This window comes from Siniperca chuatsi, linkage group LG12 (genome assembly GCF_020085105.1).
Source record: "Siniperca chuatsi isolate FFG_IHB_CAS linkage group LG12, ASM2008510v1, whole genome shotgun sequence".
Classification (NCBI taxonomy): Eukaryota; Metazoa; Chordata; class Actinopteri; order Centrarchiformes; family Sinipercidae; genus Siniperca; species Siniperca chuatsi.
In genome coordinates, this window is record NC_058053.1 from 13,374,007 (window position 1) to 13,400,247 (window position 26,241).

Below are 26,241 nucleotides of genomic sequence, written 5' to 3' on the forward strand. Positions count from 1 at the left end.
GAGAACCCAGTTCATTTGCATGATTTTTTGTACATGGTGCAAATTTGGGGATAAATTAGTCAGTCTCCCATCTTTGTTGGCATGGCACTGAGTGATTTTTACTGAAGGAGTCTCAGAGCAATACTCCCAGAGAATTACACCTGTGAGATATGCTAATCATTAACACAACCATAATGACCTTATTTACCTTCATATAAAAGACAGAAATTAGCATTAGGTGCCCTAAATGAACGGGGAGTTAATAATCAAGGCACTCACTTTTACCCCCTGTTTGTTAGCTGGCTAAACGGCAGCTTCAATATGTTTAGTTGCAGGCAACCATCAGTCGATGTCTTTAAAACCTATTATGGCTCCATCTCCTATTGCTGCCTTGGAGGGGAATTCCCAGATGGTGGGCTATGATTAGGTAGTTCACTTAGCTGTTAAGAAATGAGCATCTGGAAACACAGGTTGAATTAACACCACTGGGTCTCTCATTTTCTCTAAATGAGTGTCATTCAATTAATCTAATTATTAGGTATACAAAAACTGAAGGACTAATAGATTCCTATTATCCCATCATTATCATCTCTTACTCACAAGTGCTTACATTTCTGAACAGGCTCACGTGTTTAGCGCCAAACAGAACAGCCTCCAGCTTCTCTCACGCCTTCAGCTTACCTACGGACAAGTTTTTAAAAATTGACAATCTTGGTTACTTTTTAAATGACCTGATTTGCATTTTGCTTTCTACTGTGCAGAGTTTCGGTTGTTCTCATTCCTGGTCCTTTCGGATTGCAGAGCCCTGCTGGTTTTCAATTGTGTCATGTAATCAGGGACTGATTTAGACCTAGAACACCAGCTGAATGAAATTAAGTATCTAGTAGGACTGAAAACAAGCAGCGCTCTGGGTACTGAGGAGCAGGACTGAGAGCCACTTAATTACAGCACTGTATCCTGTGACAAAATAAAATGCACCTCAGAGGCATCATTAGCAGCAAATACACAGATATACTGCTCAGACAAATCAATGGTATAGGTTTGAAATTCAAAGAATCAACTCTTCAAGGAATTAGAAGTGAGAAAAGTGGTGCACATTAGTTTTCAGACATTACAGGAGAGCTATTTCAGAACAACTTATCCTATCTGGGACTCCTGTGGCTATTTCTGCTACATTTGTTGCAAACAAAAAGAGGCTGATCTACTGGATTTTGAAGATGTCGGCCACCTGTCACTTCACACTATCTGACATAATGGACGGGCAGAATGGATGATCGGTGTCAGCTCCTCATCAGCCATCTCCTTTCACATGGATCATGTGAGGCAAGCCTAAAGTGTCACTCGCTGTGCATACCCCCCCCCGAGCCCCTGCTGGCCGGAAGGACCCTCTCCCCAGGCTGGAGTGGCTCCTGCTGGGACTGCTGAGCTGCTGGTGAGGGAGGGAGGGAGAGAGGGAGGGAGGAGGAGTTACACAGACCTGGAGAGCATTGTCAACAGCGCCCAACCTCCACATCACCCTCCACTCCATCTCCTATCCTCTGTCCCTACTTACCCTCCCCCATGTATAGACAGACAGTCTTCTTGCTGTATGTGTGTGTATATGTGTGTGTGCGCACTTGTCATTTATCTCCATATGGGCTTTTCTGGTGGATGCATGTGTCAGAGAAAGAGAGAGACTGTGTGTGTGTGTGTGTGTGTGTGTGTGTGTGTGTGTGTGTGTGTGTGTGTGTGTGTGTGTTTTCATACAGGCCTGCTTGTGTGGTTGTGTATGAATGATTTTTAGTGTGTACTGTATGTTGGCATGTAAGTGAATGACGGAGTGAGTGAACATGTCCCAGGAAAGGATTAACCTCATGAGCTGAAACAACGAGGGGAGACATCAACAATAAATGTCAAATGCTGTACAAAGACAGTCATACACAGGATACATTTCAGCCAGGTGTCAATTAAATCATCATCTCGTTAGAATAAAACCCTTCAATTTGTAATCAAACAATGTTTGATTCTAAAATCAGCATCCAAAATAACTTCTGTTTCCTACTTTCCAACCATTCGCATTTTATTTTCTCACTTTCAGTGTGCTTTTTTAAAATCTTTTTCCATTCATCTAAACACACTTCAACCCGCCCCCCCAACAGGCCCTCTATCAGCCACACTTCTGTCTATCCCGTTCTATAATGCAAACACCCAGGCAACTTAATTCACAAAGAAGAGATACCAATTTCTTCTCAGCAAGAGATATATCAAGGACGTTAAACAAAGCAAACAGCTGCATCGAATTCTGATGGCGCAAAGCTAAGCCTTCAATTTGAGCCTTCCCTCAGAAGAAAGCAGAACTTGGCTTCAAATATATTCCTGGTAGAAAGAGAGCGTATTGTGTTATCATGAGAGTCTGTTTACCTAGTGAATCTACATATGGCTATCTAATATCTTTGTGCCATTGAGCAGGTTGGACGCTGGAGTCCCAGGGGTTTCAAGGCTGGGATTATGCATGGCGGGGGTTGAACTATTGCCCCTGTGTGATTGAAAGACCTCCACCAGCTTAGGCCCTGTTTATTGTACATTTGCATTGCTTAGTTCCATGAGGCTGCTGGGAACTATCAGTGGCAGACAGCTCATATCTGGGCTGCTATAATTCGGTTTCCTCCGGATCCCCCTCATGCCTTTTAGCCAGCAGGAGAGGCTGGGGGCTTATAGGCAATCATTTAGTCTGATTGACCAGGATATGCTATGATCAATATCTCGCACCAGGCCCAACATGGTGAGAGAAAACAAATCAAGTGTTTGTGTATTTCAAGCCAGTATTTACACTGGCATTCAGGATTAAATACCAGAACACTTGTTCTTAACTTAGCCAGTTAATCTGGATGCACATGAAAAAATTGTGTCACATGTTTTGTGTCAATCAGTTGCTTTTCTGAATCATCTTCTCCAGCTGAAGAGCAGATCTATTAACAAAGATAATTGCATTTGGATCCATGCCCTGAAGTGGTCAACTATGCAATTTCACTAATTCATCCTGGTGAAAGGTTGACCTTAAGAAATGTAATTACACACACCTGAGTTACACAAGAGCCCAAGAGGTCCGCAAAACGTTTACTGGTGAAGAAGGTATAATTACCAGAAAACAATTAGCCCATTGTAGTGGCAGTTGGCAAGAGAGTTCTTCCAATGCAGCTTCTGGCTTTAAACAAACATCTGATAATGGAAACGCTGTTGCATGCTGTCAATATTAAAGCCAGAATAAAGCTAGTCTGATTTGTTGTTTTTTTATGTAATATTGAAAATCAAGTTCTTAAAATTTGAAATAAATACAATGCACCTGCCTCTTTTTAAGGTATACAGTGGGGAGCGGCATTAGTTCTACATGACCATGTGGAATTAAGTGGTTTAGAGTAACCTTGTATAAACACAAATCATTTATGAATTTTAATAGGCCCGCCCATGCCTCATAACTACGCATGACTTCATACTTTCATAATTGACAGGAAATATGAACTAGGCCAGGGGTCACCTATTAGAATGACTTTTCATTTAATTTTTTGACAGCCCAATACACAAATGCTGGGTGGATTTCTTGAGCGAATTCATGTAGCGCACAGGAACCTTTCTGCCGAAATCTAGCAGCAATCCCCCGAGGCCAGGACCACCTCTCTTATAATTACACAGCACTACACTTTGTACTAGTGCAGTCGATCTCCCAGAGAGTCGCACTAAGTCTGAACTGTTCAAACGGGAATTCACTTTGTCCATTACAGTATAACATTGCAGATACATTTCAGTGATTAAAAGCAAAACTCACAGAGCCAGAAGTGCACACGCCACATTCAGATACCAGCCAGTGCATTACAGACCAAACAGTGCTGTGTTGACAGGTATGTTGTGCACAGTTATATCACTTCTGCTCAGTGAAGTCGACCATGCAGACTGAGCAAATATAGTGTTGCTTTTTGTCCAAGTTCAGCTGGAGGTCAGGATGGCCGCCCCTCATCTTCAACACCTACCCTGACCAGGGCTCTTCTGTGGCAGAGAGGTGTTCATATACAATAGAACAATATGCTGTGGGAGGTAGAGGAATGTGGGCCCTATCACCCCCCTTTTAGCGCAAGCTAAAACTCATTGTATCACTAAGATGTAAATCTACACCTCTGGGCTGTAAAAGTGCTACAAAGAGGGTTCTTGACTGAGTAAATTAACATTCATCCCACTCGCAATTAAGCAGACAGACTGACATTGTAGCTCCTACATCGCCGCAACACTGGGGGCTTTGTTGACATGGCGTCTGGACAGAGGAAAAACCAGAGGAAAATATTTTCAACTGAGTCATCGACTGGACATTGGTATCTGGAGACTGGAGTCTAAGTACAAAACAAGACGGCTTTAAAGCTGTGCAAGCATTTCAGCTTTCTGCTCTCTTGTGGGGCACCATTATTAAGATCATCTTCACACTAAAAGGAGCAGAAAGTGTCAACCCCAGTTTGATATTTTACTGTACGCTGTTGACCAATTACGGACTGTACATCAAACAGATTTTCTATATCGGCAAGAAAAAAAAAACAGGTTTATGTCAATGTGCACATGTATCCACAGCTGGACCTAATATGAAAACTGAATTGGTCTAATTCTACAACAGATGGTTCTGGCTGTTCATGCCATTTACAGCTCGCAAAAAGGAGTTCATAACAAGCACAGAGACGCAACATCTTCACACCAAGCTCATAAACAAACCTATATGGACCAGAGTCAAAAAATAAAATGTCTTTCCATTAAAACAATGCATCTTAGCAAGTATTTAACACACACACACACACATACACTGGTTAACACTGGCTATAAGAACACATTACTGAAAGCATGAATACATTACCATCTGCTGCTTTTAATCCCAGACAGTTACAGTAGTGGCATGTTTTGGTAAAAGGATATCATTAATCATGGGTATAATCAGATGACATCAGGTCATGGCCTACTAAGTGTGTTTTCCTCATTATGGTAATATGGAGGAGAGGGGTGTGTTTCCGCTCTGATTTTTTTTCTTTTTTTTTACTTTGACACTTCTTTTTCATGACAACCTACTCCTGATGGAGGAGGAAGGACAAGATTAGGAGCTTGGACACAACAGCCATCTCTTTCATTGACTATAATCTGATAAATGATCCTCATTAAATAAGAGACTTTGTGATTTTAAACTGAATATCAGATTTAAATACCAGATTTTAGCAAGTGCGGGCATGCAGTAGTATGAATATACAGTGAGTTTGCTCATCTCTAAAAATATTTTTTTTCTGCGTCATGTTTATGTGCCATCAGATCGTAATTCAAGTCACCCCAACTTCAGTTTATGAATAGACCGAAAGCATTTCTGTGTCAGTAGAAAATAAACCCTGAGGCTATTTACTGTCTCCTTGATATATGAAGTTTGTGGTTTTGATTGTGTGTGATTATGTTCTGGGAGAATGACCTTTAGTGGCAACCGTATTGTAATATAATGAGGATGTGTCAGTCGCCAGGAGTACAGTGATGAGACGAGGCCAGGCAACCGGCGTTTAGAGCATCGATCCGCCGGCACCATGAGTATAGAGGAGAATCTGAAATATTTCAACGCCTTCTTCTCCCAATATACAGGTGGATGCGAGATCTCATCGAGCTGCTCCAAGGCACTTGAGGCAGCCTGAGCCGTCGAGTACAATAAGAAACAAGACAGAGGTATATGGACCCTCCTCTCTGTGATTAATGATGAGCAATAGATCGGTCTGTTTTTCCTGAATCATACACAATAATAGCTATTACATTCATATAAACTGTGTACAGTAGCTTTTTTTTTAAATCTTAGCATTTCTTCTGTATTTATTAATTTTTTCAGTAAAACAACATAAACCATGTAGATCTAATATTAGGTGTAACTAGAATTATGACAATGTTGTATCATACTAATGATGATGCATGTGGAAAAGATAAAAAACAGTCGGAGCGGAGGTGAAAGGAGAGGTGGTGCAGATTGATATGGTGATGGATTCTCTTACCTCCACCTTCTCATTAACTCTGGCCTGGGTAATATGACCTGAGAGAGATTTTCTCCTCCTACTTCAGCCCTAACACTGAGACTGTAAGCCCTGCTTGGTAAGCCCTATCTCATAAAGCACAATTAAGTGGGCCAATCAGACAGGCTTAAAGTTACTCCTCTGGTGCCTTAACTCCATAATTAACCAAAATACATCATCAGCAATGAATCAGCCCCATGGATTTCAATCATAATCATAGTCAATCGTGATGTTGTAATTTGCTGTGACTTTTTCTTCAAGGACTACTTGGTGTGATTTGAGCTAATAGGATTTAAAATCAATATTTTTTAGTCAGGTTTGGTTTTTCTAAGAAAAAAAAAATCTAAACTACACAAATAAGAAATCTGATTTAGAGCTGAATGTGATTCTGTGTGTTGGTTGAATGTGATTTGAGTATGTGGTGAATAGTTTATCTCTGGGGTCTGAGCCCTAACTATGGAAGCAGAGCACCAGTGAATCATTAATCACCAAAGTATTATGGCTCATATCCTTGGACAGCACATTAATTCAGGTGGCTATTAGGCTGCCTTGCAGCCAACCTTCGAAAAAGGTCCACATTGAAATTCAGTTGACAGTGTACATTGTGCAGAAAGCTAACTATGGTGTTATTGCATCCCAACAATAAGCAAAACAAATTGTAGATATGAATATAACTAATATACAAGTATATTTAGTGGAAAGGGTGCTGCAACAAAATGTGAACAGTGGACTTCAGTGGGCAGTAGGTGTAATCACTCCAGACTGGCACAACAGTCTTCCCTATATTCCTTGTCAATAGAGACAGACGCTCTACCTGTAGATGGAAAATTTAAAAAAAAAAAAGGCTGAAGAAACACCAATTAGAAAGGCTCTCTCTCCTGCACTCCCTCAGAAAAGCCAGGCTCCGCTAAAGGTCAGCCTGAAATTTGAATGACAGGGCCAAAGTCTTTTACTCATAATTTTTGTGTTTGCAATAGATTTCGGAGCAATTCACAGCCTTAAAGGCCTTAAGTGGAACAGCAATTAATTGTAATGAATAATCTGACAAATCTGGTTGACATATGGCCGCTAATACTCCTCCTTTCTAAAGGGAGCAGTGGAGGGATTAGATTACCTCAAATGAAATCTGGGAGCGCTGTGCCATCTGCATGTACAGGGAGAGGCAGCACACGTAAAACAGGACGTGGGTGGAACCGGGGTCTGCTCCCTGCTGCTCCAGTTCCCTCAACCTCACCAGCAACTGATTTGGGAATAGGGCCTGTTTTTTTTCTCATCTTATTGAACCAGCTGCCTCTCATGAAGTAAAACGCAATAATGCCGGGCCGTTGCCAAAATCGAACACACCGAGAAAAGTAAACAAACATGACAGAAGTGATAAGTGTTGTGCAAACATATAAACAACACCACTGCATCGAGCCATCTGAGCGCAGTGAAGCCATAACTTTATTAAAAGCATTTAAAAGTATGATGAATTACCATGCCACATATAGAGCTTCACGTCTGTTCATCGTTTTATTTGTAAAGCTACACAAAATATCTTGTAGAGTAGCTTAAGGACATGAACGATGTATGTAATGAGTGGCCAGCTGAACAATGATAGGAAACCATGAAAAGCCTAGTACATAAGCAGTGGTGGAAGAAGTATTCAGATAATTTTGTTAAGTAAAAGTAGTAATAATACACTATAACAATACACCATTACCAGTAAAAGTACTGCATTCAAAATTTTACTTATGTAAAAGCATGAGCAAGAGGTATTAACAACAAAATATACATAAAGTATCAAAAATGGTCATGGTGGAGCTAATATTAACTACTGCATATACTGTTTGGTAGTTACATTTATGACAATGCATCATATTTTATAAATTGTTCATGTGTTTTGTAAGTAAAATCCCAATCTGAAAAGTACCTAGTAACTTAAAAGTATGATATTTCCCTCTGGAATGTAGTGGAGTAGAAAAAAGTCACAGAAAATAGAATTACTCAAGTAAAGTACAAGTACCTCAAAACCTGGGTAAAAGTACTTAGTTACTTTCTACCACTGTACATGGGCAAGCCGCATAAATAAAATCAGAAACACCTGCAAAAGACAGGTGCGTCTGTCATTCAGATAAATATGTTATTTTAACTATTGATAGAGCACTGTTACAGTTTCAGGGTCATTAATATGTCTGAAGTGCTTTAAATAGTGCCAATAATGTAAGAATAGCCTGGTCCTCAGCTCTGTGAAACAATGTATTGCTGGGAGTGTGCTGTCGTATCAACAGAGCTGATAGGTGTAACGACGTCACGCTGTAAACTCCTGCTAAAAGCCTGAAAAAGAGGCAGCAGGATGTCTATTAACAGCCAGCTGACATAAGCAACTGGATCAGCACATTCATTTAAAGGGGAAATCCTGTTCTCATAATATACTTTCCCCATTTCTCAGCCTTTGTACGTAATGTGGAGGCCAACATCTGACTATGTAGTTCACAGCAATATTCATATTTGATAAATGCTTTTGTATGACTATCCTGAAGAACTTAAAGGCATAGTAATACCAGTCACATGCTTGTACGGGAAATATGAAGCTACAGCTAGCAGCCAACTAACTTAGCTTAGCATAAAGACATGAAACAGGGGGAAACAACTAGCATGGCTCGGCCCAAGGAAATAAAATCCACCTACCAGCCGACCTACCTGTCACTAATTAAAACGTTGTATCTCATTTGTTTAATCTGTACAACAACTGAAATGTAAAAAACGACAATTCAGCGTTTTACATGGGGTTACGTTCCCGACTACTTTTTAGCCGGGACCAATAAGACCAGTAGGTTCCTGGAGTCTTCACTAGTTACCTGGCAACTGGTCCCGTAGAAATAGTTTGGCACATAAACCTCAGCAAAAACAGCAAATTGTCATTTTTATACTACGGTTTTTGTACAGATTAAACAAAGATACAATGTGTTAACTAGTGAGCTTTAGAGGTATTGGCAGGTGGATTTTGTTATCTTTGGCTAGCTGTTTCCCCCTGTTTCCAGTCTTTATGCTAAGCTTAGTTAGCCAGCTGATGGTGGTAGCTTCATATTTGGCATACAGAAATGACAGTGGTATCTTGGAATCGATCTCAAGAAAGCGCATTTCCCAAAATGTCAAGATAGTCCTTTAATGGTTGGAGTCCAACTCTTAAGCTTGGTGGTGTCATGCTCTATCCACTGAGCTAACACCACCACAGACCAACTTCAAATACTCTTTTAAGATCACAGACAAATTTTTGTAAAGGTGTTAACTCTGGTCTGAGAAAAGAGCCAAATTAAGGCACATCACAAAAAACACTGTACAGTTGTAGGCATGCTGTGCGTTTGAAGTCACTGGTGAGCGGAGGTGGAGATCTAAGACAGTGCATCTGCTCACATCTGCCTTACCAGCACTAATGTGACAAAAACTCACGTAGAAAACACAGACTAATCACCTCATCCAAATGCAGCGGGTGTCACCTCGCTTATCAGTCACCACTGGCTGCTTTATGATCATCACTTTAACCCCAATGTAACTCTGATAAAGAACGCTGGGTTGGCTCCATTTACTCAACCTGACAGAGGCAAAAAAACAACAATGCATCCTTTTATTCTTATAAAATGCATTTCGAGTAGATAGTTCAGGAGCCAGGTCTCATATTTAATTGCAGGAATTGAATAAAGAACGTTTTCCATGAGGTGCTGGTGTGTGGCTAGCATAATTGCCAGGGAACAGGTCTTAATTTAAACCGGGGGGTAATTATCATGCAGAGCATACCCACCCAGAATGTTTGCATAACTATCACAAGCGTTTTCATAAATGATGCTTTAATTAGTCTTAATTAGAATTTGTTTAAGTCAGCAGGGAATGCAGGGCCCGTGAAATGATGTATGTAATAAGCATCAGGGCCCGCTCTGTTTTTTTCCTTACTTGGGGAATAGAGCTGACAAAATCACATCACATTAAATTGATTCAGTCAGAATTAAAATTCTTATGGTATTAATTAAATGGGGGAAGATCTCATTAGCAGGCTGTGTGGTGAGGGAGAGACCCTCTCCGCCAGCAGATGTGACGGTGTCAGAGCTGCTGTACATGCTCGCCATTAGGGCCCCCAGACAAGGAGAAAGTGAGAGAGGAGAGTGGAGGGAAAGAAGGGAGAAGCAGAGACGATGTGAGAATGACAGAGGAGGAAAGAGTGGAAAGGAAGAGGTGGATAGAGGGAGAGAAAAGAGAGAATGTGAGGGAGAGAAAGTGAGAATAAGAGAAAGACAGAACAAGCGGGAGGAAGGCAGTGCGTGGCTGTGGCTCTGGGAGGAGGAGGGGGAGGAGGAGAAGGGGGAGAGCGAGGTGGCAGCATATTAATGGGCTGTAGGCTCCTCACCATCTATAGCTTTATTTAGCTTCATTTGGTCTATTTGGCTGGAGGAATTCAATAAGAGGAGAGCTAATGACTTGACCAGATACCCTGTTATCAGCACTGATGAGACACCCTCTCTGCTTGACTCTTTATACAGCTACAGTAGTCTAATAGGCCTCTGGAAGATTGCTACCCAGAATACAGTGCAGACCTCCTCTCTGGAAATACAGAACATGATTGTGCCTCAGGGAGCTTTGCTTCGCTGTTACAGGGCTCACCTGATCCCCTTGTTAGGGAGCTAATAGCTATTGACACACTTCTTAAGGAACTGAACTGCAGAATAACAATCCAGTTCAGGGGTGTAACTGTACAGAGGATTTCCTCTTTTATCCTAATGTGTTTTCCAACTTGGCTTTTCATCCCTCAGGTAGCGCATGGTATCATCAGGTCGGCAGATAGTGGGCATGCTGAGCAATAGACACATTGTTGGACCCCCACAGCAGCTGTCAGTTTGAGTGAACTGAAACCTTGAGCGGACAGAAGAATATGGTAGGGAAAGAAAAAAACACCTAGAGATCATACGTGCTCATAGCAAATTACTATTTCCTTAGTTGGGTACCATCCAGGATGTTATTGCGCCTATCGTGGGTGGATAGCAGTTATTTTCCTATAAGGTGTCTGTAAATGCAGGTCAGAATATGCTTCAAGTGTCCTTCAGATTAAATAATACAATACTGTGGATGTTTTATTGACAATAAAGTCAAAATTTCTAAAAGAAATCTCTCAATATCCAAAACGGCTCTGTAAAACACCTAAGGCCTACAGTATATGAGGCAGGCATTGTAAACACTGGAAACACTGCCCTGTATAGAATCCAATGAAAATGATAATGGAGGAAACAATGGCCTCAGGCAATGTAGGAGCAACCCAGCACTGCCAATGTTACAAGGCATCACTTTCCCTTTATTAGGAGTAAGCATGACTGTTAGTAGGCCCTGCATAAATATTTGGGGTAAATACACAGTATATCATTTTTCTTCACACTTGAATTGCATTATGATTTCCATGCAGACTCAGGTGAACCGGGGTCAGGGGACTAAATTAAGTGGCTCCTGGAAGCAGCTGCAACGGTTTCTCTCTTTAACCATGCTTGGCTGGTTAAGCTATCAAAAGCCGCTTGTACATGCATCATAAAAAACACTGTGTGTGTGTTTAAAATTGTATTAAAATGCTGTTGACCCTTAAAATTAGAAAGGGAAACGTGCAACTCTTTGCATGGCAATTATTTCATGTCCATCTAGAGCACAGTAGAGTGGGGACGTATGACTGAGGCCCCTTGAAAATTTATTGACAGGCAGGCGGAGAAGTGAGGTGGTTCATTTATGACAATGGGGCGTGATGACATCACACCATAAAAGCTCTCCGCAGGGTCAGATGGCATACGCCGCACAGGTTTGAGTCTTTGTGTTTACTATGCATGAATATATAAGATGTAGAGTGGGTCAGTGGTTGACATTGCTTTCCTGTGATGTATTGTGACATCCGCTGCTTTGCTGTTTTTTTTTTTGAATGCCGAGACTGTTTGACCGCGCGAACTACTGTGGTTCAGAGTGATGCAAGTTTGAGATCCTTATCCAGCATGAACGGTCCTTTTAAGAAGGAGCTCATTTTATAATATAAATGCTCATTCACTCGTCATTTCTTTTGGATAAACATTGCCAGTTTGCGCAAGAAAAATCCCTCAAACTGGCTTTCCAAGGTTCATAAAAAGCGTCACTGAAATTTTCTCATGAAACCATACTTCTACGTTCAAACTCTAAGGTTGGGTGATATATATACAGGGAGACAACAGACATTTGTCAACTGGTTGAGATGCTGCTTTACTGTTAGCTACCTCTTTAATATCTTAGGCTGCATTAGGCCGTTGTGGGCAATGTTGCAAATGAAGGAGCAGGACTTCATGACAATGTTGCAAGATTTTTTGTGTGTGTGACAAATTGCTTTGATTTGTTGATATTTAATTCAGTAGATTAGGGGGAAAAAACCAAACATCTGGTTTCTCAATTTGATTTCCAGAAAATAAACTGTATCACATTATATACATATATACGTGTATATATAGGTATATAAAATTACATACACCCCAAAGTGTATAACAATATCAGAAAACCTTGTTTATTTTGATGTGCTTTAATAAGCATAATAGTTATTCATTATTAATAATTTGTTCTTATATTTTACAGTAAATGGCATACATCAGCCATTTCATTAGCAATGTGCAACATGCTCCTTACAAATTTGGTTACTATTCTAAGTGAGTCCAAACTCAATGCTGAAACTGTAAGCACAGGCTATTATGATAATTTAGCTTACTTATAATAATTAGCTGTTGTATATTCATTAGCCTTCTAATTGGTTAACTCTGGGGACCACCACCAATTCCAGTCAGTCAAATACACTAATGATACACGCACACACACAACAGTTCTCCACACAGAAAGACCTTGCAGAAGTAACCTCCCCCTGAACTTTTGTAGAGCACTCTCCTTCCAATCACTCCAGCTTTCAATACAGCTGTCAGTTTTGGGCAGAAAAGCAAGCTTTAACTCTGAATTTGCAGCTTTGTCCTTAGTGAGAGGAGGTACCTATGACATCTGCACTGACATGCTGGAGATAATCCTCCATGTGATTGTCGCACAAATTGGGGGTCAGCGGCGCTGCAGACGGGGGAATGTGGCAAGGGACACAGAGGAAATGTTCAATCACAGGCCAGCCCATTCGGGAGCCTCCCCTTTCAGCCTCTCCAGCCTATGGTTCATCTCTCTTTCGTGCTCTCGCTCTCTCTTTCTCTGCCCACAGCTGCCGGGCTTCCACTGGGAGGACGCTGTATTATGGCTGGGTTAATTTACTGATTAATATCCAGCCACTAGATCCAGCTTTCCCCAGATGGCCAATTAAAAACTACAACTGGCAGCGCACATAGGCCTGGCAGCAGGTTGCCGTCGGGCCCAGGGCTGGAGGCTGTGACAGAAGGTGTGGGTCCTGTTTGGGCCCGAATAAGAGCCACGGACTATCTTACTCTTTGACTCTCCAAACCAGAAGGACAAACTAAAGCCATAATACTGAGCAGAACAGAGGAGAAACTGGGGCTGCTGAGAGTTTACTTACTGTTGGTATCTACTGATACTGTGTGTAAGTCCACAGAAACCAAAGCCTTCATGAACAGAAAGTTACAGGTAGCCTACATCTGGAGTTTATCACATGCACATCATTGTACAGTACAATAATTACATTTTAAATTGTGATTATGATGGATGGTTGGTACAAAAATGTAATTATCTATAGTTAATATCATAAAATGACAATACTGCAGGTATAATGATAAATGGGTAGTTTTCGGTAACACTTGGTTTAAAAAAAGACATTCCAGGAAATAATAATAATGACTTTACCTATTAGTCATATTATTATATTTTGAGTAATTACTCAAACAAAAGGGTAACTACCTATAGGGAGTACAAAGAAAATACAAAGAAAATTAAAGGTATGCTAAGAACTGCTTAATAGTATGGAAAAAAGCCCTGTTTACGCCCTATTCATGTGAATACTGTATGTAGTGGTATTAACTGAATAGAAAAGGAGATTAGACATAAAGAATGTAGAATGCATGTGATCAAATTATGAAAACTTGTTCACTGTTGACTTAATCTAACAGTCCTTTCATCTTACATATTGCATAAAATTGTAATTTTTACTTGTACATTTGCATAACATACATTATACAGATGTGAGCTAACCATACAGTCTTAATCATAGTCAAGTATTTATTAGTAAACAACATGGAATCACTATGTTATACTCACTTCAAGTAAGTGTACATAATTTTTTACCAGCAGTTACAATATTACCTTAAATACATGGTAACTACTATATTTTTTAATGTAACATTTTATGTTAGTCAATTCAGGTCATTACTTTTTCTACAACTAATTAATGCATCAAAGTAAATGTTTGATATTCGATATATTTACCACTATGCCATACAATGTTATTAAATAAAGTTACAGGTACAATTTTGTATCAATAATTACTAAACAAATAACTAATAAACATTAGTTAATTACTGAATTTATGACATAATTCCCAGTTTTTAATTAGCGATGAGGTACTCTTAATTACTTTGTATATACTATGTAATTATTGTAATCTAATGTGTTTTTACATATAATGTAACTTATTCTTCACCGTGTATAATTTAATCTAGAATATAAATATTTGACATAAATAATATCTGAATACAAACTGTGCCATATAACCTTAAAAGCGTCTTTCCTACATTTCCACTGCAAGCTGTCTGTAATACAATCAAGCCTGTGATGGAGCAGTCTTAATTTCACTGTAATAACCCTCACATTATGAGACACTGCTATATTTAGATGGAGGCCATTTGAATACAGGTCTTGTCTTAATACTGACACAAACCTTATAAATGGGATAGGGTCACCATGGAAACACTGCAAATACAATAACTGCTGCTGCTCTGAGAGGAAGGGTAATTAATAACTGAATTACAGAACAGAGATAGAAAGCCAGACAGACCCATGCAGCTTCTTAGTCCCTTGATAAAGGAGAGTTTAATACAAACAGTTGTACTTCTACTGGGTCAGCTAAACCAGGGATATCTGGGCCATCTCTGTTCAAAGAGAAAAAGGCCACGAACAGAATTGATGGCCCATTTCATTATGTAATTGCCTCTTTAACTTCCCTGTTCTGAGCAATCGCTCTTTAAACTCAAGCTCAAGGTAATATATGCAGAGATATGAGGGTAGTCTCACAGACAGATAATTCAGTAAATAGCTGTAATCTTTGCATCACCTTTAACCACCCCAGAGCTGGCTAATATGTCATCTTAAAACCGTGCAGTGCTAGAAATGAGGTGCGGTACATAAAAAAACTGGTCTGCTACAGAGAAGAGTTGTACATCAACACAGGCCCAAGCTGAAGCCTCCAGGATCGCACAGCCTGGTGTAGGAAGCTGCTGCTGCTGTGGATATCAAAAGTGTGGTCCGGTGGCGGAACAAGGCTCCAGACAGCCTTTAAGCTGCCACCCTCAGTGTCGGGGTACAAGGAGCACAAAGCTGGAGATGATTACCTACAAGAGAGTGATGCTTCCTGCCCTCCAACCCTTGAACTTAAGGTGTACCCTACATAGAATCAAAGTAAACACCAAGCCCCTGTTCAGAGCCTCTGAAGTGGGTAGATGTGAGAACACAACACGAGTGACCCGCTTCCTTTCATTTCCCTCTTCATAAAGATCCCACAAATGAAAAAAAGAATGCGACGCAACACACAAAGCAGTGGTGGGAAGGCTGCGCTCTTATTGAAGGGTCAGTAGTAGGATCACTGGGAGAAGGTCACCAAAGAGCCCAAATTCACACCCCATAATTGAGTAACAGGGGTCGCTGATTACAAGACGAGCAGCATAGAGGAACACGGGACAGTGGTTGGAGCTGCGCTCACTTCTGGCTGTACTGAAAAACAAGACAAAGCACTCAAAGAGGGCTCTGGAAAGACAGAATATTGGATGATCTTCCTAGGTCCACCACTGTGATAAAGAATGAAGACTTAATTAACTGAACAGCCGGATCTAACAAGAACCACTATATCAGAGAGACAGAGAGAGAGAATTCCCTTTATGTAATTAGATCAATTGGGCATGAAGTGAAGAGGCTTCATCCAAGAGCAGTGTGTGGTTTTGAAGTGGGATCACTGACTGAGGTTTGATTACCTTTTGATTGTTAATGCAAAATTGGATTGAGCCACAACAGTATAAATCCCTTATTTTCTAATTAAGAGTTTGGAGGATTGTTTTGTGCTTATTTTTCAATGACTGATACGTGCGTGAATCTTAGTTTTAAGAAAAGCTTGACCTTAATGTGCATCATAAATAGTTTTTATAGCAAATGTGCTTGTCACGTTGAAATCATTAGAGCTAATTAATGGCTTCTCTGATAATTCACCTGAGTGCTTTATGTTCACTTATTCGGCCTATAAATTACCTTTAGAAGGACTTGTTCCCTTGTCATTTCAAAACAGGGCTTTTTAGCTGAGGCTCTATGAGATTGTTTGTAAAATGTCCATTTGAACAAAAATTTTAAATAACTGTAGGGAAAAAAACATACAAAGAAACAAACAATTATCCTGGAAGTGCTACCAAAGCAATAAATCTCTTAATTATTTCACTACTGTTTGGCTGAGAGAGTACCTCGTCTCTTAGATAAGGACCCAGAGTCAGAGGCTGGTCCCAGCATGAGGGTCCCCAGGGAGGGGATAGTTCTGTGGCCCAGTGGAGCAGTAGAGTGCCTCTGTCTGTGTCTGTCTCTACACCTCCAGTCACAGACAGAGGACGTGCGTGAGGGATGGGCCTCATCGTCCAGGGGAAACGGCTTGTGTCGGCCGCCCACATTGCGCCTCCTCTGTGTGAAATTGGCTGAGAGGATGTAGACATATTCCACGCACTGATCCATGGCTGAGTATAAACAAGAGAGGATCTCGCTTTCACTCCTAGAAGGTCAGGAAGCTTCCCCGTGAAACAGTAAGTGACACTGCCTCTTCTGCGCTGGCTAACAGTCTGACCGGTGGAATTTGACCCTCCCTTCCCCACCTCCCCCTCCGCCGTCACCCCTCTGTGAGGGTGTCCTGTGTACAACCAATTCTTCCACTCTCAGTGGGGTGCACTGATATTTAGTTGCTGGGTATGCCAACTTAATCAACAATTCCAAGGACAGATACTCAAATTCACATTGAGGGCAGACAAAGCATTCAGCCTGTGACTGAAGATCCATGACCAGCTGGAAACACCTGTAATATCTACCATCTAAACGCAACTCTGAGTCATATATCAGATAGACAGATGGGAAAATAAAAAAAACACATGTTAGATCCTCATCTCACCACCAACAATGTCCGCTTGAGACAGAGGCATTGGATCTGTGTATGAAATCTGATTGCGGCTGCACTAAAATGGACTGGGGAAGGCATGAATGTAATTAAAGTGGCTGACACTTTTATGCTGGGTAATGGGAGTCCAGGGCCCAGCTATTCCCTGACGAGCTCCCCTCACAGTATGGAGTACATTTTAATACCACCCTGCACAATGACTTAAATGCAACTCTCAAGGCCTTCGTGGAGATGTAATATTGATGTGTAAATAGGATAAATGCCAACATCCTGGGGTTTAAGGGACATAGTAAATAAACACTACCTAATACACAAAATATATAAAACCACTCAAGCGTCTGGAAACTGCAGAGCAAGGCAGGAATGATTAAGAGGAGAGTGCAACACTCAGTGTTTATCTTTAGTATACCCTCAAAAAGTATGCGGTTACAAAATTACATAAATATAATTTTCAATGTAATTAAAACCCAAGACACAATGTTTTTGTGATTCACCTGATAAAACTGAGCATTGCCTCTGTAAAGCTGCTGGTTATAAACAAAAAAAAATCTACCCGAACAAAAGACACAATTTCTCTATGTGAAATTAGGCTTAATGAAATCACAGTCTCTGCCCTAAACAGAGGAAACAGATGAGTTGTGGTGCGCACCAGCACTAATGTTAGAAACAAATGCAGAGAGTAGAAAAACAGTTAGGCATTGTCCAATCAGTAATGTATTTGTTAACGCAAGTAGGAAGGAGGGAGCTTTTAGATCACAGTGGGGCAGATAATGAAGAAGTTAATAAGAAGAATGGTACTTTGAAATGTTCCTCAACCACCCAGGTCCCACAATTTAATCTGTAATAAATAATCTCGCATCATTGCAAGATGGCATCTCATAATGGCAAATGAAATATGCTGGTATGATAGGTACAATAAATCTGGATTTTCCTATGGTTCCCTCAGGCTAGGACAATATGCAACTATAGTGCTCTCTGTCAGGAAGAGCAGATCTCAGAGCCGTCATAAAATCTAAATGGGCACTAATTAGGCAAGCCTTCCCTCTCACACTTACTATTTCTATTGACATTTTCGGCGCACCGTCCCCCTTCCCCCCTGCACTACCATAAGTCACTGAGAGAAGAACTCCCAGGATTGCAGAGCACAGGGCTGTTAAAGGGAAGTTCAACTTAGTGGTAATGAATAAATTTGCCCTCCCATGCAGTACTGTTTCTTTTGTCTTGGACCCAAGCATATTCATGCATCTAAATGGTAATTTGCTTTATAACAACCAACGCCACTATGGCAGATATCAGAGCCATAAATATACATTATAATTGCCTTTGATTAGTAACCAACTCTTTCTCATTTTAAAAAAGGGATAGAGGAAATGTTTTAATTGTAATTTAATTTCCTCCAACATATTATCTAACTAATACATATTCTGTAAATGTGGCAACTATAAATATCTTTTATTTATATTATATAATACTTTCATATTGTCAGACACCAGTAGTTAGTTAACTTCTCTATAGGGAGCACTGGGGTTGCCGGGTGGCGAGGAGTGGTGGGATCAGGTAAATATATATGTATGCATTCCTGCCTGCTTCTAATTAATAAAAACCTAATGCATGCTTGGCACAGGACTGCTTGTTGAACATATGCTGCAAGCATGGCTAAGCCATCTGGCTCAGAGTCAAGTATTCCCACCAACTGTAGTCTTATGCTACCTGACAGTGGAAAAGCTTTATTCCCTTGGCATCGGGGGCACAAATGGAGAAATATTATTGAAATGATTATCTGCATCAAGACTCAGATTTGGGCTGACATTTCGCCGGCTCTGTGTAATCCAAGGGGTTGTCTAGGAGAGGGCGGAGAGGGGGTTTGTCGGTAAGCCTTGGCGGGATGATTAATGAAGCCAGGATACTGGGTGGACCCAGCCCACCTCTACTCAGACCCAGGGGCCGAGCCCCGCATATGAAATTGGCCTATGCTGCTCATCTCCCTGGGAGAGAGCCACTGATGATCCTCCTGACACCGCTCTACCTCCAGTCACCAAACAGCACTCCAAAGCCATGCCAGATCCAGGCTTAGGAGATACTCTCCTCACACTGTGTGGCTGTAAGGGAGGGCTGCGTGGTGAAGAACACCATCCACACTCCTGCTCTTCTGTCAAGAACATTTCACTCAAGCCATGTTATGTGGGGTTTTTTCAGCACGACAACTTTTTTGCAGTGCTCTGTAGGTGTCATTTTATAGTACCTTTGTATTAAAGGTTTGTGTTTAAAAATAGGTGAATTTTATCTTAGAGGAATGATGCTTTTTCATAATGTGAACCCTTTGAAGTTTTGCAGATAATTTCAACACATTTGGGAAAAAAACACACTATCACCTTTAAAAAGTTACATGAGAGAGCATCACATAAAGTCATATTGCGTGGCAAGTCGTATGTATTTCTATATAAAACCATGCTTAACTTTTAATAACCATGAATCCTTCAGTGCTTTACATCACTACAGCAGCATTGTCGAGGCTCTCCCTCAACCCCTTAATCTTGATAGATGGGCCTGTGAAAGCCTCTCAGGACGCTGGTAAGCGGATAACAGCAAACCAAATTCTTGACCAAGAAGAAGGAAAAAAAGGCAGCGACATGTAGCTCACGAATGAACACAGACGAAGGGGAAGCAAGTAATTCAAAAAAGCGAGGAACATCTTTAATCATTCTGTGTCAATGATTAGTCATAGACAATGTCGCTTTGTTTAAAGTGTGCTGTAATTAATAACTGGAGCAGGACAGAACAATTGAGGGAGCGAGTGTCATGTGTTGTACAATACTAGAGGTGATTTCTAAATAGTGTAAATTAGGTGTTTACCTATTGTGATCCCGCCTGTGACACTACAGCCTCTTTTTCCTTGAGAACCAAAGAGAATGATTAATTGCAAGCTCACTGGGTTTTACAGCTTCAAGAGTAAATCAACTTCTAAGAAGTGCTAACTTGCTAAAATATAAACTAATTTTAGGCCCCAGATATTAAAATATAATCCATCTTCTTCCTCCACAGGGAAAGCTAATTAGAAAATGTGACTGGCATAAGAGAGGAGAGGTGGAGGAATGGTGGGATTAAGCTCGGGAGCAGAAAATCACACCCTCTTGCTAAATCTTGGGATTTCTATACACTTCAAATCAACTATTTCTTGCTGTGCCTCACCGTTTGTCACATTTCCCAAACAAAAGCTTGAAAATTATTTTATTCTACAAATAGCATATACATTTAATAGATTACCAGTCTTTTATCAAACTGTTTATCAATAAAAGAAGTAACTGACATATGTGATTCATTTTTTTCCCCCAATTACAAATATTTATGGTTTTTCTCCGTCTCTTTGGGTTTTTATTTGAACATCTACCTGGCACACTTTCTCTTTATCGCATTAGCCAATAAACAAAAGTTGCCCAAGGCAAAGAGGCTACCTGACTGAGGCAGACTGGCATTCAGCTCCTGTGTTCTTCGAATGTATTGACCTCAAACATCCACAGCCTATTACAATGCAATTTATATGCGTAAGGAACAAAGCAGTAATAAACAGGGGGATAGCTGTCTTATACTATCACAGAAAACATAATAAAACAGTAAAAAACGTTGTAATAAATACACCTAAATAAAAACTTGATTAACTGATTTTGTAAATTAAAATTTTATGTTAACTCAGATACTTCTCACATAGATATCTTGAATGTCAGAGAGGGTGTTTTCTGTGTAAATCAGTGGACAATAAGCAGTGTGAGTACATTGCCTGCAACATGACACAGTAGCAGTGTGCAACAGAGCTGAGTAGTCCCAGCCAGCCGAGCTCTGTCGAGTCCCAGAAGACAGTCCCCTGAGAGAAGAAATGCTCTAAGTGGTGACAGCTTAAAGGCAATAAACCCATAATAATGACCAGCAAAGTGGCCATGGGAGAGGGTTCTATTCCTGTTACTTTCAAAACAACAAAGCAAACAAGTGTCACTCAGGAGTCTGATGTCTTCTTTTTTTGCAACTTTCTTCTATTGAATTAATGAAACTGTTCTTTTTTCCCCTAAATCTCCCTCTGCAAGCATCTAAGAAGGATGTAATTTTGTTGAGAGTGGCAATTTATTTTCAGCAGACCTGTTAACCCTTTCAGTATAGGACATAACTTCATAATCCACTTACTGAGGCACATTTCAAGTAGTTCAGTGCTGTAAAAGCGGTCCAATTGCTGCCCAGCTGGGAGTCTATTTGACTGCACAAAATGCATTGCAATGCTTTCCTACCGTCTGTAACTACTCAGAAACTCTCAAAAGAACATCTTTGGAGCACAAATTGTACTTAACCTAGCTAAACTTCATTTTCATAATGTATGGACATGATACAGGAGGTGATGGTAAATTTATTTAAAATACAGAGTTGTAAAGGACAAAATAGTTTTTAGCTTTATTCGTAATTACAGAAATTGCTCTGCATGACAGAACAAAATACTTGCAGATGAAGGAAAAAAAGAATAATGGTGGAAATAAAATTAAATTCTGATAAAACTTGTACCTGAAAACTACAAAGTGAAAATTGCGCTGAGAGACAAAATCACTAATTGGATACTAAGCAGCACATTCTGTATGACAGGGGGAAACGTGCAATCAATGCGTTGTGGCCCAATTCCCCCAACCTATCACACCAAACTATTTCATTTCATTCATCCGCTATGTAATGAACTTTTCTGGTGGAACTTTAGTGGTCGACGCTCACGTTATTCTTACACTTCAGTGCAGTTGTATCCTGTGAGGATGACAAATTTCTGGGCTAGTTTGGAAAGAAGAGTGCTGCAGGAGAAGGCAGTGGCCAGTCTGCGATGGGGGGCCAGCCAGTAGAAAACTCATTTGGAATTCAGCACTGCAACATTGCCATCTTTTGGCCAGACTGTATACTCCCCTGTAAAATCCCAGGGATACTCCATCTCCAAACCTATACTGAGGTCCTGAGGCAGCTTGACACAAAGGTACGTAATGGATTTATTCCGTTGTTACAGAGAGAGGAGGAATTACCTTTGGCTGATAATACAAAAATAAATAGAACAGTCTGATATGTCTGAGGCTGAGGATGTTCCATGAGTAACTACTAATTAAGTATACTCTGTTAAAACGACAAGAATATTGACTGTCGTACTTTGTAAAATGAATAGAATTTTCTCTTTTAAGACAATACAACCTTAATATCACCTATGAATTAAAATACTGTGGTCTGGAGCCAGTATACAACAAAAGTAAACTTCCTGAAAGTACCAGGACATTAGGTTCTGTGCTATTTTAACGCTGTGATTCAAATATTACATCGACAAAATTCCATGTGATGGCTTGTAAAAACAAGTGAACACATTTTTGCTTTTTCATCCATCATCTTCTCTTCTTCTGGGAGTATATTTACAAACATGTAGTGAACAGGAAAGCTTGAGTGGGTATACTTGTCTTCTACCTGAATAAATATTTGTCCATGCTGTCCTGTTTTCCCACGGTGGTGTATGGGACATCATGGATAAGGGAGAGGACGGGCTCTGACAGAGAGTGACAATTCATCCCTTCATCCCCCCTAACTGACATGTCACATTCTCTGATGACTTTATTGTGCTCCCTGTCACTGCACTTAATCTGTGTGTCAGTCAAGCCGGAGCAGCCCACACCACCACCTCCAGACAGCAAAGCTAATACCCACCCTTTTAATGACATTAGATTTGGAGTAATGCCATTCAGTATAGCACTGATATTATCTTCTATTTGCATCATTCAGCCAGTGACACAGCCAGAGCGCGGCCGATAGAGAGCTGGTCATTTCCCCATCCATTTCTACTCGGATGACAGATGTCAAGATGGAAACTGGCTATTATTTACTGTAGCCATGTTTTTATCACAGACAGACATGATGTCTCACTTTACTCCAAGCTGTCAGCCAATGCATCAAAATCTGTCTTTTTTTTGTGATATTTGGAGTACAGCAGTACAAAGCATACATTTATTTTGTTACTTGTTTTTTTATTATTAAAAAAAGTCATTGTGTTATGTTAGCCCTAACTGTCAGGGTCAGTTTTATTCAGTTTTATCCTGGCAAATCATCCTCATCTACTCATTAAATCACACATACAACATATTGTCCTATTTGTCAACCCCTTTAACTTGATAATGTCCTTTGTATTCTGTGCAAAAGTCTCAATGAAGGGCAATTAATAATACCTGCTTAGGCATGACAAAACCTGCTCAGGAAAATGTTCCTTGTCTCAATAAGCATCTTTACTATCCTCTTCAGGTGCTATGATGACATTGTAATGAACATGCCACAAATGATTTTGAGTGATTAAAATTCCCTCAGCAGTGTGTTTGGTGCTCCTGTCATTGAGAATGAGTAAGCAGCATTACCAGCCTATCAGCATTAGAGGTAACAAAATCTATTCTATTTTTTTTTTTTTTTTACTGACAGTGCACTTTCTCTCCCATCAGAGCTCCAGTGCCTAATTAAATGTATTTAGCATCATAAATATTCCAGGGGGACAGGTTGACACAATGAATTAATGTCTCGCCTCAATACCAGAGCCTCTCTATTGGCTGTGGAGAGAAAGTTAGCCCAATGCCAGGTAAATGCTGCTGCTTGCATGTCTTGTTATAAATCAGTGGTGCATTTTTTTCTAATACTGTGGAGCTGAAAATACATTGATACTGATTAAGTCACAGGACTAGAATAACCACTAGGGACAGAAACTGTGAGTGGACAGGCAACAACTGCTTTCAAATTTTAGGAAACTGAATGTTTTGTATTGTTGTAATCTGCTTTTTCTATCCTATATTTTTTTATCTTGTTTTAAAGTGTGGGCAGTGTTTAAAGAAAAAGTTTGACATTTTTAGTAATACGCTTATGCTTTCCTGCCTAGAGCTAGATGAGACGATCGATACCACTCTCACATCTGTCCGATAAATATGAAGCTACAGCCAGCAGCCTGTTAGCTTAGCTTAGCTTAGCACAAAGACTGGAAACAGATGGAAACAACTAGCCTGGCTCTGTCTGAAGGTAAAAAAAATCCACCTACCAGCACCTCTAAAGCTTAACACGTTGAGGCAGAGCCGTAGGAAGGGGTGGGACCTCTGGCTCTGTGACAGAGCGCAGACATCGCACACACACACACACACGTCATCATCAGCAAATTCAGTGAAGTCAGGAGAAAAAAAGTATGCCAGTCTTTCAACTACCAGGCCCCATTGCTCACAGTGAACAAAAACATAACCAAATATGCATGAGATTTTAACCGGTCCAAAAGCCCAGTTTGCACAGCACACAACAACATAGCCAAAGACGTTTTTTGCAGCAGGAGTATCAGTATGATATAATTGTTTAATGATAATATTAAACTGCTCAGCGGCAGCTCATATTTAACCAAACACTTTACCTTGAGCTGGGTGCTCCAGTTATATTACGCTCAGGGGTTGAGGAGGTAACAACTGTTGACCATGATGCTTGGCGTTATTTTAATAATTAATAATAATATTCAGTATTGCAAATTATTTCTCAGAACTTCCTCAAGCATTCAATTCTTAGGTAAATAACAACAGGAAAATTATTTCAAATTTTTTAATACGTTTAATATTTGCATCTGGAGTGCTGTGCATGTCTGCAGCTTAACCCTTTTCCCACAGGGGACAGCACCTGCAGCACCCCTACTTCTCACGGCCCTGCAGTGAGGTTGCCAGGCCACCAGCGGAGAATCCAGGAAGTTACTGTGCTTGGCCAATAAATAGTCCAGCACATAACCCCTCTTAACACCACAACGTGTCATTTTTACACTTCGGTTTAGCCAGAGCTAGGCTAGTTGTTTCCCTCTGTTTCTAGTCTTTGTGCTAAGCCAAGCTAACTCGCTGCTGGGGGTATTTACCGTACATTTATTGACATGAGAGTGGAATCGATCTTCTCATTTAAGACTTGGCGAAAAAGTGAAAAAGCATATTTCCCAAAATGTTGAACTATTCTTTTAAGAGTACAAATAAATTTACTGGAGATTACAGAAAGCAAGATTAGCTACTCTATGTGACTGATTATTTGGTAAGTACACTTACTCAGGGTCTGCTTGTGTACTGTGTCTTCACTACCCTCTATGGCTTACAGTTTCATGGAGAGGAAAGTGACTTGTTCTGGTGGGCTGCTGCGCCAGTGTGCACCAGCCATAAGCCGATCCTTGCTGCTAGCTTGGTGTTTTTCTGTGGTTCAGCCCACATCACCTTGCTGGTACATTCACCAGTGTCCTCAGCTCAACAATGCCCTCCACAAGCCCCTTAGAAAGACAGCAGGGAATTTTGGATGACTTCCTCTGGGTTTGAAGCCCTTCCCAAGTCCTCACCCTTGAAGAGGGAAACGTTTCACAGCTTATTTGCTGCGCTTTTTTCTTGCATGAGCAGCGAGGAAAAGTGTACTAGTCTGTTAAGCCACCACCAGAACAAATAGGTACAGCTGCCAGGCTGGGTTGAGGGGCCTAGAGAGGATAGAATTACACGTTATTATGTTCATTTTAAACCTAGATATTTTTCCTAATTTTCTCACATTTTCTCTTGCCTGTGAAAATGCATAGACATCACTTTTCTCTCCCCAACACGTGTAATTGCAATTTGCAAGAGCTAAACTAATTTTACGACACAGGAACACCTGTATTCATCTCCATATTAATAGAAAACAGGAAGTATAAATCCCAATTTTCCAGCAGCCAGTGTCAGTGAAGATGTTCCTTGAGGGAGAAGGCTGTCTCTTCTCCATTAAAATATTGGTGCTCTCCCCCCGCCTTCTCTCTAGAGTGTCCCTTTTGAGCCAAAATCAGATATCATAATTATGAATGGCACCCAATCTACATCACTGGGCTTGACACTTCTAATATCCATATAT

At 40.5% G+C, this 26,241-nt stretch overlaps 1 protein-coding gene across 1 annotated transcript in view; it reads left to right on the forward strand.

The window, feature by feature from the left end:
- Positions 1 to 20,571, forward strand: part of LOC122885856 (glycerol-3-phosphate dehydrogenase, mitochondrial-like) — a 59,886-nt gene extending 39,315 nt beyond the window's left edge. Inside the window, exons 6-7 of the mRNA XM_044217560.1 lie at positions 5,605 to 5,685; positions 20,380 to 20,571. The gene's annotated coding sequence lies outside the window, so the exon portion shown is untranslated. The remainder of the gene's footprint in view (positions 1 to 5,604; positions 5,686 to 20,379) is intronic.
- Positions 20,572 to 26,241: the final 5,670 nt, after the last annotated feature.